Genomic DNA, 20,102 nt, shown 5'->3' with positions numbered 1-20,102 from the left:
TTTCACACAATTTATTCCATCAACAAGCCCCTGATAATTGGCCAAAAGTCTCGTTAAGGCCTGGTCATGTGCCGGGGTTCTAATAAAAAATAATTTGTTAACCCTACACAGTTTTTGTGGGCTATTCATGGCTATTCTGTGTGTGTCAGACGGGGCTTTAACATGTCACAGTCGAACAGTGATAAAAAAACACTACAAAAATATTCCAAACAGTAAAAATATAGGTATAGTTATACAAAAAGGGAATAAAAGCAAAAACCTTTTGTTTCCACACCTCGGACATGCAAATGTAAACACCTTTGCTAAATATTGATCCATAGAGTGAAGAAAAAAATACTGCGAAGTGGCTCTGTGGCTTTGGCAACAAATTGTAAAGCAAATATAACGTAATATGTGCGAATTGTGTGAATTAATAATAAAACAAGACGAAGTAGTTGGCAATTAAAACAGTCAAGTTTATTGACGTCAACCTTTGATGCAATATGAGAGATCTATAATAACAAAATATTCTGGGGTGTCCCTGAAATCTCCAACAATCAAAAGGGTACCTTAAAGATTTTCCTGTGTTTCCATTGTTAAAGGCTTTTTCTAACAATCAAGTTTGTGGTTTTTTCATTCCAAATTTTTTAAGCCAATATTAAGTAAGCTGTCTTCCTTGAATTCGTGCTTGACTGTAACACTCTCCACAGAAAATAAACTTTATTAACAAATTACCTTAATTTGAGAGCAAATAAATTTAACTTTACTTAGCACATTTGCACAGATTTCTGTGGCTGTTTTGTCAATTGGCTAATGTTTGTTTATAACAATTTTATTTATACACCTTGGGCTGGGTCAATTAAGCGGTTGTAAATTGGGTTTAAATTTGACGAAACCCGTCTACCGAAAATTCTCCAACGCATATGGATCGTGCATAATCAATGACAACATTTGTGCCAACAAGAGTCGCAAATAAACATTGTTGAATTTGCTGTCTCTGTTTGGCTTTGCATATTTTAGCAGGGGGCAAGAGCTAAGTAAATGTTTGCCAATGGCTCACAGCCAACCGGATACTGGGCGACCAGCCGAGCACTCTGGATCTTTGTTATCTAATCCGGCCAATGCTCATGAGGTTCAGGGACTTCAAAGAGCTGATAAAATATGATATGGGCCCTAATAATCCCAGAAATTCAGTGGGGGGAATGAGGGTGGCCATCTTAATTGCCTGTACATCAATATATCAATCAAACAAAACTATTTACTCGTGCCATAAGCTATCAAATGCAAATTGCTTATCACAAAACCCCTAATTAATGCCACAAATGAACCAATTGCTATGGAAAAAAAAACGAATAAAACCTATTCGATTTAAATGCGATACAATTAATTATTGCTCTCCTGGCTAGCTGCTAGTCCATACGAATCAATATTAAACAATTCCGAATTATTCGAGGGAATGAATAAACATTTGCTCATATTATTTGCCTTTTGAAATGGCTGCCATGGTGTATACGCAATGTTGGCCAAATGTAAATACGGGAAAAATCTATTTTTGATACCCAGCAAGGTGGAATTACATTTGAATGCTGTAAACGTTGTTAATTATTATGCACATTTGACCCACTTTTTGGCAGCACTGATCGAAGGTTGGGTTGGGGTTTTTGGGGGAAATGTCAAAAAGGAAGTTGGCAATTATGAGCTTACAATAGAGTTTTTGGCAACATTTGCCATGTGGCATTGTCCAGCCAGCTGATTTATGCATGCCATTGTACACTCTCATTATTGTTGTTTGGCTTTCGATGGGAATAGGGGGAGGGGGGTGTGTGGGATTACCGGAATTCAAAATGAAATTCCCAGGGGTTCTTACCAGTTTATTCAGAATTCAAATGCTAAAACCTTTGCCACAATTGACACGCTTTTGGCAGTGCGTGCTTACACTTGGAGAAAAGTGGCAGGAAATGGATTTGATTATGGGTTCAACATTGGTTCGATTTCTTAATTAACTTGGGTTTGATTTCTCAATGTCATGTTAAAGTTCTGGTTAGTTATCTGTCAGAGAAAGTTAACATAAAGAGACATTTTTGAGAAAGACTAACTTGTTTTCTTAATGTATGGTTAAGTCAGCTATGTCAACCGACAAGTTTAACCAGAACATTGGCTCTAGCTAAGATTTTTGTAGTGAGAAGAAAACCAACGTGATATTGAGAAACTAAGTTTTGCCAAAGCAGCAATTTAACTTAATGACTCAAGTTAAAATGACATTGAGAAATAGTTTTTATTATAGCTAATTTTCCTGTCTCAAGCTCAACTTAATGTTAATATCCCTGTTATTATTGATTAATCTATATTTAATTTTATATAATTTTTCTCTCAATGTATGTATGTACGTTATCTCACACGCACGAGTATTAGGCAAATATAACCCCAACTCACCCCCCGAAAAATTGAGTGGAGCCGGAAACTTTTAGCGTTTGCCGAAAATTGAAAACGTGTGCAAGAAAACTAATTTGATGAGCAAATATCGCCCGGCTAGGGCAAAAACTTTGCTTGTAGTAAATTCGTTACATATTTTTTCACCAGCTTTTAGTTCTTTAGTTCGGATAACAGATATTTGTTTTCACTCTGGTGGTGGCGCATTTTCGCAGTGATTTTCGGCTCAATATGTTTGCAGGGGGAATTATGCTGATTGCCTTGCGTGCAGATTCTTTTTATGCAAATGTTACGTGCAAAATGGCGAGGGAAATGCTATGCCGAAAATTAAAAACCCAGCCAAATTATGCAAATGAACTCTGTTCCCAAAGGTCAAGCAAAAACAACAGCAGCAACCGGGGAATACAAGGTAATTAAGCCATTTGCTTTGAGCCTCGACACTGCAATTAGCAGCGAGTTTTCTTCTACTGGCCAGCCCCCCTTTTCCGAATTAAAATGAAGGTGTCAACGTATTTGACCGGCTTAAATTTTCCCTCGAAAACAAAATAAAACAAAAAGAAAAACAAGAAAAAATCGGTCTAAATGAACGGCAAAAAGCATTAAAAAGCTTTAGCCGTTGAAATATGCAAATTTTATGACTCCGACATTGAAACGTGGCCATAATTGGGCCAAAAGTCAGAGTCAAAGTTTGAGGTTAGAGCTTTTGTCTTTCCGACCAGATTTGGCCTGTTCCTCTTGTTTTTCCTCCCAAACCAAACCAAACCAAACCAAAAACCCCTGCAGGAAGCGCATAATTAGCTTGGCCACGTTGGTTGCATTTATTGCTGCTTGTTGGCAAAGTTTGCCCAGAGTTTGGTTAATTTTTTGTGCGGGTTATGCCTTTGTTGTCATTGAGTTTTTTGGGTCGGCTAGAAGTTTATTGCTTTGGCCTTTTCAAGGAGTATTTTGTTTGAGTTTGCTGCAAAAAAGCCGGCAAACAATCCTTTGTAAACTTAAATAAGTCTTAAGTTTTGTGGCTGTATGGTTTTTACATTCACATGTCAAGTTGAAACGATTTGTGTTTAGCTATTTATTTCCTGAAAAACCGATAATAATAAAAGCATACATTTTTTTATTTATCTCAGATTTCTCGGAAATGATTTACGATTAGCATAGCTGAAATAACCCGATAAGCAAAAAACCAGAATGACCCATTTTGCTATTTAAGAATTTTATCCCCAGAGATACAATTATTTTCAGAATGTTACGAAATCCATTTTACTTATGTGCTGCTGCATTAAACACGAGAATAATCTTTTTTGCTTATGAAAGATTAAAACGAGTAACAAGTACTTAAGTACTTTTAATTCTGATGTTTTTGCTTTCATGCAAATATTTACACATCTGCATGGTAATTACTCTTAAGAAATAAATCCCAGCTAATCCCAAATACTTTCTCGGTTGAAGTAAAATTTGTAGAGCGAATGTATTGGATGATTTGGTAAATATTTCATCGCCCCATATCCTCTAGGCATTCCAATTATCTGTGAAATTGACTACAAAACGTTCCACTCGGCTCCTCCTCGGCTGGCAGTCGTCCCAGGGAAGCAATTTGCGTTCCGAACACTTTACAAGTTGGGCTGTCTTTGCCCATCCCAACCATCCTATCCTATATTCCTGTGTATATAACCTTTTAAATCTGCGTTGTCACTAGCCGAGGGACACACACACAAAAGGAAAAATACATAAACTGTCATAAAGTAGCAATAATAATCCTTGAGCCTATGTCGAGAGCGTTTTACTGAATTTTTATTGACTCGACAGGCGGGACAGGGAAAAGGGAAAGCTAAGGGGAAAGGCAGTCAAGCAGTCAGGCATTCAGACATCAAGGCATCCAGGCATCCAGGCATCCGGGCGGGCCACTTCAGCTGTCAGGACAACAAGGACAAGGATCCCGAGGAGGAGCAGACAATGGCTCTGGGCCCAATAAAGAGTCGTCATCATAATTTCTCTCAGCCCGAGACACTAAAGTGGCGAGATTCGGCTTGAAATCCGGCCGAAAGCCAACTAAACCGAAAGTAAAAGCCTGGCCGTAAATGCCCGCTGTTTCAGGCACATAATTCGCACATTTTGACACGGCTAATGGGCGTGGCAATCTCGCCTGCTCGGCCACCATGGCGTATGCTTAATCATTATTTGGCCTGCGGTTGGGCAACTTCTTTTGTAACATCATCATCATCATCAGTATCATCCACTGTTACTGCCCAAGTGTTGATTTTTATTGTTAGCAAAATTATTTTTTAATTAAATTTTTACGACACGCGTGCCCCGCAGAAAAAGTGAGAAAAGAAGTCCCAAATGGGGAGCGGTCAAAACTCGATTCTTGCGGCTGTCCCACAAAACTTCTGGCTGTATTTCGGTTTTTTTCTCTTATTTGTTATGGTTCCTTTCTTTTTTTTGTTTTTTATGTTATTTTTTGTAGGTCTGGGCGAGAGTGTTTTGCCTGTCTGGTCGCTGCGGGCTGCTTGGCGTGTTTTCTGCATTTCCCTGCACATTGGCGCAAAACAATTTTCGGGGTTCCGAAAGGGGGGATCCCCGTGGATCCCCTTTCGCCAAACGACTGTAAATACATTTGAACCCTTTTTCACTAGTCTACTTCTTTTTCTTTTTTTTTTTGCCAACGCTTTTCCAATTTAATTCTTTTTGGGTTCTTTTAAAGGCACTGCCTGGGATATGTGGGCGTGTGAAATGCTCGAAAAAAGGGACACGCACATTGTTTGATTTTGCTGTGAAGTCCTTGGAGCATTTTCACTACGAAGTGGCTCTGTCAGCGAGGAAATCATTGGAAATTCGTGACGAAAGGGATAGGGATTTTGAGCAAACAGGGCTTCTTGGAAAATGAGTGTTCTTGAGGTTCAGAGAAGTTAAAGTTAAAGAGGATATTTTCTTGATCCAACTGGTAAGAATTCATTTTTTAGAAAATTGCATTTAGGAAGATTGAAAACTAAATAAAATATTATTTGTATATGTTTTTTTTGTAACAGTTTATATTTTCTATCAATGCTTAGAGTGTGTTTTATTTGAAAAAAAATCCTTTTGGAAATATTTTATAAGTTTTTAAAGGGTACCATAAATTTTCCCTAATGTTGGCAAACTAGCAGATTGAAAATCACTAAGAGTAAAATTTGTATACTTTGCCCTTTAGAAAGTTTTACAATTGCAATTCTTTTTAAAATACCACTATGTAATGTTTTTTTGTTTGTAGCGCATTCCCAGTTCGATATTTTTCCATTTCATATTTAGATTTTCGACCGTCTCTGTTTGTTTATGGCATTTGTGATAGTTTTTCAGAGTTGAAACGAACCGAACCGAACGGAACCGGCCGTGCCTTTTATTGCTTGTTTCGCTTTTTGGATCCTTTTCGCTTTGCTCCCTAACATTTTCACGCAAATCCAACAATTCCTTTTTTCTGCATTTTATACGTTTGCGAGTTTTGGGTTACTTTGAGGTCACAATGTATGGGTGGGTGGATTGTCGGCCCTTTGACCCCCACACACATACAACGCACAAGCTGAAATACAAATAAATTCTGCAATAATGTTTGTCCACTCCATGACACACCCATTTGGGTGTTGGCATATTCACGTGTACTCTGTCCCATGTCCTGTGTATCCTGTGTATTCTGTATCCAGGCCAGCTCCCTTTGTCTGGACGAGGATGAGGAGCTGCTTGGGTCTCCGCTTTGTCCACTTTTAGTCCACTCGTAATGTCTTCAGCTCAATTCAATGGAAAATAATCGAATTTCGTACACATTACTTTGACATACAGAAAATTATGCAAATTGAAATTCAATTGATTGGAAAATGCGATGTTTTCGAAGAATACATATATAGGTATGGGCATGGGCAGAAGTATGTGTAGGCACGACCTCACCCACAAGTTTTCCATATGTCTTGCCATTATGGCATATGAATTTGAATTTGAATGCGATTTGGCTGGCGGTCCCATGAATTTTGAATATGGTAAATAGGCCCAGGAATTATTTGGCAAAGCGGCAAAAATCTGTTTGCTGACTTTATTCATTATTCATGGGTGAGGCTTTGCCTACCCCACTATAAACTACATAATGACCACGTTTATTTCTGATGAATTACATTGCTGGCTGTCTGTCTGTTGGTCTGTTTGTTTTTAACTTGGCTTACTTCCACCGAGCGGGGAAATCGGTTTACGGACTTTGGGGACGGCCTTATTAAATCATTTTAATGAGTAAACTAAAGCCGGCGAGTGGGGCAGACAGCCAGAAAACCGCACTTGACAAACATTTCATTAATTCGCCACCGCCAGCTCTTGACAAACGTTCATTTGAAGTTCAAATAAAGCCGGGACAGAGCTTAATGAAAAGGATGTGCCATTGCATAGATAGTTTATGGGTGGAACGTGTTCATGAACAAAGTTTCAATAAAAATGTAGACTGTCAGCAATTTTACATTAAAATAAATTAGCATGAAAGTCGGGATGAAATACTATACTTAAAAAGTGCTAGCCATAAAACCGCATTCAAAAAATCCTTATTCAAATTAGCATATTTAATAGGTTGACATCAACCCCTAATAAATCAGCAATTTAATTGTTAAATGTCTCATTAAAATGTCCCTTTAATTTACAGCCAATTGTTGAATGGACATTTGCATAGAGCAAAGGCAAATCCATCCAATCCATTGTTGAAAATTTGCATAAACAATCGGAATTGCCATTACAAGTCCTATCAGATGTCACATTAATTAGCCGCATAAACCCCTCCAATCCTTGGCTTTATCCCTTTTTTCCCGCTTCGCTTCAAAGGGATTAACGCTAGGGCCGAGAGTGTAAGCCAAAATAATTAGTGGCCCAGCCCCCGATGCTTAATGGTCACCATTCAGTCTCCCAATTTCTGGCCAACGCAAATACCACCCCAAAAACCGAACCCAAAACAAAAAAAAAAACACCAAATCTGCTGGGAAAATATTTGCGTGAGCGCACTTGAAGCGAGGTGAACCATTAATTTCAATTAATTTGATTTATGGCAAACTGAAAATGCCGGTGCCCTCAAATAGATTTTCACAATTCAGATTTTCCCCAACCTTCGGGGTTTTTATTTCATATAAATTGTTTGGCATTTTGTGCGTGTAATTGGTGCGGTTAATTCTTACAAGCCGCCCACAGACCATTGCCTGAAAAAAGAAATTGCCTGGGCCTCCATTGTTAACTAATTAAGGTCAAACTACATAATGCCAATCATTTGTTTTGGCGCCAGGCACTTGAGATTCTCCTGCTCGCCGGGAAATTTGCATTTCCAATGAACGTCGAACACAGCTGGGCGACAACTCGATAATTTCGAAATGGCAAAAGGCAAACAAACCGGCCAAAAGGGAAAACAAACCTGGCCAAAACGTTTGCCTAATTTCGCTACGCCTTTTGGTCGTGTGGCAATTACACCTGGGTGGCAAAAGGGGGCGGGGGGAGTTGAAAGAGCGGCTAAAACAAATCATTTGTTTGCACAAGCGCGACAAAGCGAACTCTTGAACTTTTCCGAAGCTGAGGCACAGTGGTGTCAAGTAGGAAAAAATTGTGTACAACATATACGAAATTTTAATTCCAATTTAAAAACAGTTTTCTAACTATTAAACTATGGAATAAAATAGTTTAGAGTCCTTTATATGTATGTTATAAACTTTTAATGGCCGATTTCTCAATGTCATGTTAAGGTTTTAGTTTGTTATCTGTCAGCGGAAGTTAACATGAAGTTAAACTGTTAGAAAAAACAAAATCATAATTACAATGTGATGTCCATATAATCTATTGATAATGAGAAACTAATGTTTTCCAAAACAGCAAACCTAATGATAAAAGTTAACATGACATTGAGAAATCGGCTCAAATATAGAGTTCAAGTCGTGAATATGAAACATTTCCCTTCTTTATAACAATGCTTCCCCTTTTTGCTACACTGTTCATCGGTGAATTTGTTTCGTTGGAGCTACTGACTTCTTGTCCGCCTGTCCGGGACTGTAATTTTGTTGCAAGTTGCTCGGCACATTAAATGCATTACGTTTTGTGTTTGTTTTGTTTGTTTGCTGCCTTGCCTTGCCTTTCGGCTGGGGTTCGTGCAGCCCTGACAGCTGACAGTCGGCGGGAAATAACAAATAAATTGACAGATGACCTGACAATTGATTTCGTTACGTCTTGCCCCCGCCGACTCGACTCTGTCCGGGACTCTGGAGGACCGGGCATCCGGAGGACCACCATCCGAAGGTGGAACAAACTTGCATTGAACGAATGCAATTAAAATACAGCTGCTGGGAAATGTTATCAAAATGCAAATTGCATTTGTTTGCCGCTGGAAAAAGTCAATAACTGCCAGTGAAAACTAACAGTGGAAAATTGTTCGGTTGATGGTGGATGAAGGGGAAAGTGGCATGGGGAGGTTTCCCGTGCAAAAATGTTCCACTAAAAGTCTTCGATACGGCGAGATACACGAGTCGTGGCCACGCTGAGTGGTCATCCCCTTGGGCAACTCAATGATGGGGATGGCAACTCTGGCAGCGAAGTTTTCTATTTTTCCGGAGGCCCATCCCCCATGCCCATTCCCCTCTTCATCAACCCACGAACAGTTGCCTCAACAAATAACAATTTCAATTTCGCGTATCGGGCGCGCAGCGTAAATTCAAATTTTGTAACTTCGGAGCCGCAGGACGAAGGCCGCCCAAAGGATCGCATTGGATCGATGGCTGGCGACAGTGAGCACAAACAGTTTTCGCACACGCTCCATTCCGAACGGAGGGAATGGCATTGCCGCAGGGTGGCAAAAAACTAACAATAATGACAGCAAATCAATATCATTGTCAAGGTTCCCCGAGGGCCCAGCAACACGAGCCACAAAGTAAGAGTCTTTATTGTAAGGCCTTCCGTCCCTTTTCCCCACGATTCTCCCTCTCTGTTCCACCTTTTGGGACACTGTATGCGATACCATGTGATGTGATGTGAGTGTGTGTGATTTGCATTTGCCCGGTTTTTCAACTTTTTTCATCTGTTTTTCTGCTTTTCACGGTTCCGGTCCTTTTCATTTGGCGTTGGCAAACATAACGCGCACTTACGTTTACGCCCTTCGGATACGCTCACCTGCCACGCCCCCATATTCATTCACTTACATTCACAGCTGCCTCCCTTTTCGCGTTTCCTTTTCCAGTTTTACGCCCACACGGCAAGAAAATGGGATGTCATTCAATATTTTAGCATACTCCTATTGTAATATTTCGAACATTATTTAGAGTACATTTTCCAATTTTACTTAGTAATGATATTCATGGTTGTGACAAGGAGGAAATTAAGGGGATACGATACAAAGGAAACAGTAACATAGATGGTTTGGATGCACATAAAAACCTATGAGTATTTAAAAATAAATGCATTGAAAATATAGAAAATCAATTTTTGCTATCAAATACTTTTTACATATTCAGAATAATTCAATACTATAAAATACTTTCTTAATATAAGAGAATTTCCCTGGACACTGATTATTAGTTTCGAGTGGACAGCTTTATATGTATAGATAATAGAAATGGTCTTGAGAGAAATCCAAAATAATTTCACTGCACCAGAGTCAGTCGGTTGTGCATTGCCATGCACTTGAATTGCAGTTGCAGCTGCAGGAAAAATTGAGTGGGGCGAGAGGAAAAAAATAAAAACCGACTCGATGCTGCCATTTCAGCCACCGCACTGGTCAGCTAAGAGGGGTCGCAAAGGGGGTTTGGATGGGGGTTTCGGTTGGAGGTTATCCGGATACCCAAGGGAAGGGAGACATGGGCGTCTGCTAACCCCTCGGACGATGAGTCCATCGCATATGTGCTGCTATTCAGTCACGCATTCATGCGGCAGAAGGTGCAATTGATTGCAGTTGCAGTTGCTTGTTTGTTTTTGTTTGTTTGTTTGCCGGCATGTTGCTGGGTTTCTGGGTTTCCCAGCAATACAATTCCATTCAGGGAGAGCAGTGGGAGTCTGCCATGAAAAGTGTGCAAAAAGTTCACTTGAGTTATTGATTATGTTGCTTATCATATGGTTTTGTCGATGAACTCTTCGCCAGCTCAGATATCAAATGGGAAATGGGAAATGGGGGTGAAAACTTGTGGCTTACAAATTGCTTTTGTTTGTGGCCATGTAAGTTTTGAATAAACAATTTATTTAAATCAACGATATTTATTTATTGTTTTCAATTTGTTAATTATCAGCTTTAGGCAAATTGATATGCATTAATAGTGGAAAATAAAACAATGATTGCAGGTGTTTAAGTATTAATTGTTTTGTTTGGAATACATAAATGTCATTTGCACTTCTGTTTATAAACGCTTTAAGGTTATCTGATATTAAAGTTTAATAAAGTGGAAATCATCTAAATGACTAATAATATCAAAGAGGATATTAATCTCCTTATATGCATGGTACTCATATATGTTTCTTAACCATTGTCCAGAGGATTTTCCCCCCGATTAGATTGCATCATAGGGTACCAATCGAGGCAATCAGTTAACTTATGGGTCCATTAAAAGTTATCGCATATCAACGAACCTTTTTGCTCTTCCCGACTTTGTTTTGCATTTTTTGATAATTAAGCTCTTCTCCCACGCTCGATCTCGTGGATCGTGGATTGTGGACCCATCGCTGCCTTGGAGCCCTCTTATGCAATGCCTCAAAATTGTTAGTTGATGTTGCTGCTGATGCTGCCGCTGGATGTTGCAGTTGCTGTTGCCAAAGTTACTGGTTGCTGGTTGCAGCCTGGTCATGGGGCTCCCATCGGTGGCACACATTGTTGCCTGCTTTAAGTGGACACACTGTGTCGCTTGCACTTTTCTTTAACAACGTTGCATGGGTCTCTCTACTCTTCCTGTTTTATTTCGCCGTTTTCTTTCCGTTGCTTATGACAATCGCTCCTTTCCCCTCTGTGTCACATAATGCCAGCCTGCCAAGGTTTTAAGAAAAAAAAAGAAGAGGAAAAATGTCATACAGCAACCGAATACGCCACGCATGCCTGGGGGTAATTCGAGACTCAAAGTGTGTCGCCAAAGGTGGAAGAAGAGCCACCGACGCATTGTTGCCCCAGCCGAACAAATTTACAAATGCACGTGCGAGGCAGAAACTCAAGAGGTGGAGACGCCAGATGGTGACAAGAGATATGTGGACCCACAGTCAAGCTTGCTTAACTCAAACCCAAAGCTGCAATTAAAATATTAAACTGAAGAATATGTAGCTTGAGATTATTATGTAAATTTAAGTTCATTTCCAAAAATTTTTCTTAAATATTTTAGCACATCCTAACCAAAAGAATGATTATAATACTTTATTTTTATAGCCTGAATAACCAAGAATACTTTATGAAGTAAGTACATTTTTAGGAACCGATAAATATTTTAATTTTAAACCCTTACATGTGATGTTAGAATTGAGTTTTACGAGTTAGACTTCGAAATGGAATGTTAGAAATGTATTCTATCATATGCGATTCTTACCTACATGGTAAAAATACTATTTTTAAGATTTTTCTTGAGTATTGGTAGAATTTTCGTGTGCATGTTAAAATATTAAAACTTAGCAAAAAGTAGAAGACTAAAACATTTGTAATATCCATTTTGATTTCAACTTAGATAATTTCTAATACTACTTTCCGAGTTAGGATCTGAAACGAAATTATAAGGAATGTTAGGAAAGTACTACCTGGTTGAATAAATATGCCAACCTTCGATGTTACAACATTTTCGAGAAGTTTAAACTCAAGTAAGTCGGACTGTTTTAACAAGTGTGTTGGTCCAAGTTAAACATGAAAGTGAAATCTTCGCATGCTGGCTCGCTGCTTCCGCCGACTGGCAGTCATGGGTTTACGTTTATTGTTACCTCTGCCACATGCAGCATTCCATCTGCAACGTTGCCCCTTCCTCTGGCCATTTCCCTGCCCCCGCCCCCTCCCATTTCCCTTCACCTTTCACTGGGACGTCAGCGTTTAGTGGTAGGGCTGCTATTTGGGAGCCAAGTGCAGTGGCAGCAGTCATCGCTGACGTCGCCCGTCGTCGCCGCTCGTCGGTTGCCAAGTTGCACGTGAAATAAGTGAAATTGCAGCCCAGTGGCAGTCAGCAGTTGCAAGTTGGTAGTTGCTAGTTGCTGGTTGCTGGTTGCTAGCTTGCCAGTTTGCCAGCTGGCAGAGTAGCAATTGCTTCTAATTGCCATGGCCCAGGGCATCAGCATCAGGCATCAACATTAGGGGCTCCTGGCATTTGTTGCTCGTTTAAAATATTTAACTACTTTTTTTTTTTTTGGTTTCATCCGGGGCAGCAATTAAATGCGATAACCGCGAGCTGGAGTGCCTGACAAGTGCACAACTCGATTATGACAGAATGGGTATACCATATATGTGTATTTATGTATTTACGTATCCTTTTTAAACGGATTTAATTCGTGGGTATGGTGGCTGTGCGGTGGCGTAATAAAAATAATGTAAATGTAAATTGCCATATTAACAGGGCGAAAAGCGGCCGTCGAAATGATTGCGATAAACGCAAATAAAGCATTGACAAACGGACCAAAGGACCAAGGACATTCGTGGTTCAGATGGTTGAGATGGTTCGGATGGTGGTGGATGGTGGGTGGTTCGGCGTTAAGCCCTCCGCTGAGAGCAATTACGCCGAACGAACCACAACGAGCGGAGCGCTCGGCCAAAGTGTCCTTAAGCGCCGTGCCGCATTTTGCCTGGCAGCCTGTTTTATTTTCATTTAATGCTGCATTTCCGCTTCCTCATTGCCTCATTGCCTCATTGCCTTGCTGGCTCATTGCGTATACGCCGTGTGTGTCGCTGCGCGTGTTTTAATAACTGCCCCGTTGGCTGTTGATCGAGCTGGAGGCCGTACGGATGCCCAATGCCGCTGTCAGTTGGCCTGTCAATTACATTTTAAATTTCTTGCCGTTAATTTTGATGCTCGCGGCACACGTCCGTTTCGCCTGATAGGTGGAGCTGTGCTTTTAAGCAGATTAAGGACACTTTTTCGGCCTTGCTCATTTTGAAGGACCTTTTTTTTTGGGTTTCGCTTTTTATCTCTGGCTCCCTCTCTCTCTGTGGGGCTGAGCGAAAGTCATTAAATGTATTTTTGTAAATGTCCCAGCGGCCCATTGTGATATTGTATATATATATTTTTTATTCACGTCCACGCATCCGATGTCCTTGCCCCCCATCGCCATAGAGCTAAACTTTCAGTGGCCGAAATTCATTTCATTTGCAATCAGCCAACGAGGAGCGGAGCCATAACAAATGCTGAAATATATAAATTGGGTCCCTGCATCTCTTTGCGCGCGCGGAAAAACATTTTTTATCGGCCTCGCCTTTGGCCAAAAGTGGGGCAGTTTTATTTACTTGAGCGCAGCAGTTTCTCTTCACTTCGTTCTGTTAATTTGATTTTTATCTGCTTTTTATTTACTTGCCACCCCCGGTCAGCCCAGCGCCCCACCTGGCATCTCATTTGCACGTGGCGCATACGCCCCGTTGACGGCTGCTTGATTTTTATTTAGGGTCCTTCATTTTTTTCATCCCTCCTGCTTTTTACGCCCAGCTTAAATGTGCAAGCTTGTTGTAGCGATTTCCCCCTGCTTCGTGTGTATATATATATATACATTTTCCTGGCTAATCACAAGACAAAAGCCAAAGCTTTTCACACCTTTAATCTCTGTTAATTGGGGCCTGGACGCCTGGGTGCCCGGGTGCCCGGAATTCCAACTAAAGCTGCAAAAAAATTCGACCAATTATGCTCTGCAGCCCTAATTGCTTCCTGGCCCAGTGCGTCCGCTTGGCTCCCAACTTGATTTTTATAATAATGATACCGGATATTTAAGTAGATGCCGGCACAAGCTGCTGGCAACTAGCAAAATCACAACAAGAAGAACTACAATCTGCCCCGGTCCATCTTGCCCACTTTTGTGGCAGCCAAAAAAAAAGAAAAATAAACTATATATACATATCCCCGCAGAACAAAGGCCATAGAAAGAGGACGCAATGGAGCCGCACTGTGATAGAAGATGGCTAAAAATGTGGTTCTATGATAAAAACTATTTTTAAGGAAAATGTAATCATCAAAGTTACGATTTTTAAGAAAAAAATAATTGTATGACCATGGCTTATAAACTTCCTAATAAATACAGTGCAACCCTAGCCCTATTTCAAAAGACAATATTTGGATTACCTCTTTCATTGTCTTCAAAACATTTTAATTGCCTGCTTTATTATCAATTAAAGTGTACCCCCTGTTTATTTGGCAATTAAAATAGAGCAAAACATTGCTCTCCGTCTAAAATCGTTTATTATCCTTTTTTACTACCTAAAAACTATTTGATGTGTATTTCAATTAATTTGAATTGCATGTTTTAATTACCAAATTGTTGATTTTTATTCGCTTCACTGGATAATAAAACGAAATTTGGCAGGAATTTACAATTGAAATTGTTTCATTGCATTTGTTTTATGGGAAAATTTTACAAAGCTAAGCCATTTTACTTGACTGAGTGAAAACGTATTTAATTGATGTATTTTACATACTTAAGCCTAGAATCGTAACAATGAATTTCTAAATATTAAAATGTGTGCAGAATTAAATCCACTGAGTTGAACTTTTAGTTAAGTAATAGTGAATGCCTTGACCTGGCAGACGTTTATAAATATATTCATACAAAATATACACATTGTAATGATGACCAGCACTTCTGCCAAATAGTTTCCTCTCTTCGTGAGCATGTGAAGTCAAAAGTCACCCACTTCTGACAGCCTTTTCCTTGCGGCGTTGATTTGGGTTTTCCTGCTTTTCCGACCCACTGTGCCGAAGTAAGGAAAAAAGTGCTCGGGGCTGGCTGGGCAAAAGTATCTTGAAGTCATTTGTGCAGACTCTAATGATTTCCGCTAGTTTCCGTTTCGTTGTCATTGTCCACATCTCCAGTGGCGTATGCAGAAGGAACCCCACCCCCATAAAGCCCCCCTCCATTTCCCATTTTCCTGCCAAATTAAGGTTTCCCCCCCCCCCCCCCCCCATTGTTGGACATGCAACGACCTTCGTGCTGTTATTGTTATTATTGTTGCGTGTTGGTGCGTTGGTTGTTTGGCTTGATAAAGAAATTATTGTAATCTGGCTTGAATTTGAGCTCTGCTGCGACCCTGTCGCACTCGGAACTTAATCAAATTGTATGGCTAATGGAAATGAAGCGGTTATGCCGACACACACACAGCACACACCCGTCGGCAATTGCTGTTAATGAAATTGTCTGGCAAAATGCGTTCCATGACGGCGCGAATCGTGTGAGTTGCTGTCAATGGCATTCTGTAGTATATAATTGCTTATAATTCAACCAATTTACAGTTCATAAAGCTGCAGACAAAATGTTAGCCAAGCAAATTCAATGTGTCGGCTGCCTTGAAAAAAATACAAAACGCAAGGTGTACATTAGAGGGAGGTTTTATGCAAATATGTCTGGGCTTCTCGGTTATTAGGGAAGCTCAACTCACCCAACACCCTATGTATTAAACCAATAATAGTGTTTCTAATTTATAACAAATTAATCTAATCACCTTTCCAACAATCGATAACAATCCGAGGTGTTTTCCTGGAATGCCAGCTATTTTATGCCCCATATAATTGAATTCCCTATTAACCATTAGGGGGGTATACGTTTCCGACTTTAATCATGCCAAATTGCTCTCGGGTTAAGCCCCTTTTTCCTGGGCCCTCTACGATCTATTAGATTCAGTTAGCTATCTATCGCTGGTAAGTGATTTATTGCCCCCGCCATTTATGTCGTGGGTTTATGGATACGCTTTGATTATAACGTGTCTGTGGAACATATAGTCGGTATACCCACAACAAAGCCCGTCACTGTCACATGCAACACGTGAATTACCGTCGCAACATTGACAGCAACAAAGGCAAGCAACAAACAAACAAACAAACGACAACAATCAAACTCGTTTTGAGCGTTTCCCATAATCAACGGCAACGACGTCGTGTGAATTTTATTTTTCGGTTACAAACGAGTTCCGTCTTAAAAGCGCAGTTTTTTTTTTATCCTCCAATTTTCGGCTTGCAATTGTGATGTACAGTGTTAACTGTTAACAGCACTTCTAAAAAATGAAATGATTTTTTAAAATATTATACCAGGTAAAATATATTTGAGGACCCTTTTTATATTTATAGGATGCTTACTCATTTGTAAGTAGTGTATTACTTTTATCAAGTGTGATATATCACTTATCATCATATATTTCATATAACTTTAACATATAAAAAAAGTATGAGAAATTTACGGGATCATAACTCATTTATAAGAAATATATTGTTCCCGAACATGGAACAAAATTTATCAAATGATGTATGAAATACTTTAAAAAACTTAAGAGCACTTCTAAATATAATATAATTTTTTGGTTTACTTCTTAGACTTTCTACTTTGCGGACCAAAAATAATTCAAACAGAAGAAACAATATTAAATAGTCTATTCTTATACTCTGGATTCCTACTAATTTGTAAGAAATATGTTTCCCATGAACATGGAATTAACATTAATCAAATGATAAACGATATATAAAATACTACTTGAGTGTTATCAGCGCTTTTAATATTAATAATAGGTTATATTTCATATTTCTAGGCATTGTACTTTGTAGGTATACCAAAAATAATACTAACTATGAAGTTAGTTACCTGGAAAATATGTTCTTTCACAAGAAATTAAGGTTTATAAATTGATATATTGATCTATTTTTTCTTAGTGCAGTGAGCTGTTGCTGCTGTAACTATTGTAGCAGTTGTTGTTTGCACAATATTTCACGCATACGTGCCTCTTCATAGCAGCGGCAGTGGGTGGTGCTGGGTAGTTGAGTAGGTGGTTGGGTGGTTGGGTGGTTGGGTGGGTGGCTGGGTGGTGCTGGGCGTTTCGGTGGGTGGCGAAATGCGCTCTGCCGTAAAATTGCGCGCAATTGGGTTTTTTGTTTGTGCGAGAGCGAGTATGTTGGCTTAACGACAACAAACTGAACACTTCGGGCTGATGCGCGGGTTCTGGATTGTGTTCAGCATAGCAGAAAATTATGAGTTAATGGATTTTGTTTAATATTTTTTTTTTGCTGCTGCTGTTCGCATTCGTATTTTGTATTGTTTGCTGCATTATTACGATTTGCAACAAGCCGAAAAGTGTTGACAGCCACATGTTTGCCCACTCCTGGCACTTTGTTTGCCTCCGCACTGACAGAGCATGAAAGTGTCGAGTGTTGTCACCACAAAAAGCATTCAACAACAATGACACGCTCGTTGGGCAAATGCCCCAACACCATCCAATCTCAGCCTAGTAGCACCCCCTAGTAACTCGGCAATTTGTGGCAAAATCAAGTTCAATGCTGCAGCGAAAGTTTCTGGAAAATAAAAAGAGGCGAAACATTGAGTTAGATGGTCGACTGACAGCCAAATTCGCTCCTTGGCTGCATAATCAATGTAATTAAATGCGGAAATTGTTTGGCGCAGTCCAAAACTGATTTGGAGCTTGACGTAAACGCTTCCATTGAAGCCCCATCAACAGACCCAGCCCCAAACTGCGCTATTTTGGCCACATCTCCAGTGCTGAACTCGAAACCGGCGACGTTGTCATTAGGCAGCCACACGAGTTTAGATTGGTCCTATGCCACATGTAAATACTCTTACATAAGTCTTGTAATCGTAAGTCTGACGTCCTTAATTCTTGGGAGTCATAATCAGAAACGATTTTTTTTTTAAAGGGGAAATCCGTATTAAAAATATATATAATGTATCTATTAAAATAAAAAAGCTTTGATCAACTTTAACTAAGAATATTTTACTCTAAACCAAATTCTTATTTAATTAAGCTGGCATTGCACGTTTAAGTGTCATTTTTATGGGTCCCATTTGACATTTCATTGGCATCAAAATAATGTTGGTCATATTTTATTTCAAATCTATTTAAATTTCAGCCATCCTGCAGAAAAGTGAATTTAGGAAAATAAAATATAACTGATTATTGCTAAACAAGGATTGGTGAAAATTATGTTTATAATCTGCCAAATTTAATTTCATGCTTCCCAAAATTTAGCAAAGCCAAAAATTAAATGAAATAAAGTTATAATTACTCATGGATATGAGAGAATTTATGAGGATAAAAATTGGCAAATGCCAGCAAAGAACATTTGTTATCTAAAGCGCATAATGCAACTCTATTTCCCGGAAAATGTATTTAAAATTATAGGGTATGCAAAAGAGCATATAAGAGGCTTGTGGAACCCATCACTTATTTAGGGACAGGAACTGCAAAATTGGGAAGAGCAGGGAAGAGGTTGTCTGCCATTCGCAAATACACGCAACTGGAATGTGCAATTATTTAGCGTAATTGCTTTCAATACACCAAAATGTTCAACCACATAATTAGAAAATTACAAATTGAATGCTAGAAATTCAGCTGGAAAATCAGGAAGAGCTGGAAATCGGGGCAAAGTCGATTACGTTTAATTTTGATAGTATCGCTTAGAATGATCATGGCGAGAATTTATCTTCGTTTTATACTATTGCAGGCATAATGCAAATTTAACTACATAAACCAAAACGGCGTTGGCAATGCAAATCCTATTAAACGAGTCATTGCTCCATAATGAAATTAAATTCCGCACAATGACCGGAGATGTATTTATAATATAGCAAACTAATATTAATATGTGAATTAATTATTTTGCACAAAGATCCGGCTTTTCGGTTTCATTTCTATGGGAGTTTTAAAATATTTATGCGATTAATTTGCTTATTTCCAATGCCCTCACTATTTTGCCCTTTCCCCTACACATTTTTATCTCGATATAAACCATCAGGTTGGGATTTTTATTTTTTGCTTTGCGGTTTGATATTGTAAAATAATTTATTTAAATTGAATTTCTTTGCGGTTGATTTGTGGGCAAGTACAGCTCAATAGAACGAATAAATATAAATAAACCAGCAATTTGGGTCAGCTGGGGATGTCCTCAAACCGAGTTGCAATTTAGTTTTTGATGGCATTAAAGACTCGAGAACTCGAGAGTTTTCTTTGTGCAGCTCAGTGGCTCCTCGAGAAGTCCTCCTATTATTTAATAAGTTTCCTATTCGTCTCACTTATTTGTGTCCCAAAGCCGTTTGAAATCTCTTTGGGCCGGCTGCTTGGCCTGCGTTTATTTATTTTCCAGCCAGTGAAAAGCGAAATTGCATATTTGCTTTTATTATAATAAATGCCAATTTAGCCGACTGCAATTCAATTACGTGAGCACCGTGAAAATTTCCCTTTTCGGTTGTTGTTTCTCTGGCTTTTCCTACTGGCGTTTGAGTTGGTCTGAGTTTTCCCATTGCAAAACGTGCGGCACTCGAGAGACTTGCGGCCTGGGCCTCATAATCTCTGGAAAACGTGAGTTTCGGCCAGGCCAGCTAAATGGCTTGGCTGGATAGCCCAGCCCTCCGAGCCATAATATTTTCTTTTGTTGAATGCACTTGAGAAAATTACTTCAAGAGGAAATAAAAACAAAGCATTATTTCATTGTCTTTTTATGTTAAATGGTGTCCCAGAACTCTTAAACAAAGCGTTTTTTTTTATAATACTTTATTTATAGCAAGTATAACAACATCTTTAATTTGATAAT

General features: G+C 39.3%; 1 protein-coding gene across 1 annotated transcript in view; it reads left to right on the top strand.

Moving 5' to 3' along the window:
* LOC108011092 (extracellular serine/threonine protein CG31145) overlaps positions 1-20,102 on the top strand; it is a 74,150-nt gene that overhangs the window by 17,060 nt on the left and 36,988 nt on the right. The window lies entirely within an intron of this gene.

The sequence above is a fragment of the Drosophila suzukii genome, chromosome 3 (assembly GCF_043229965.1).
Source record: "Drosophila suzukii chromosome 3, CBGP_Dsuzu_IsoJpt1.0, whole genome shotgun sequence".
Taxonomy (NCBI): domain Eukaryota; kingdom Metazoa; phylum Arthropoda; class Insecta; order Diptera; family Drosophilidae; genus Drosophila; species Drosophila suzukii.
The sequence above is the reverse complement of the archived record's forward strand: the minus strand, read 5'-3'. Positions and strand labels throughout refer to the sequence as shown.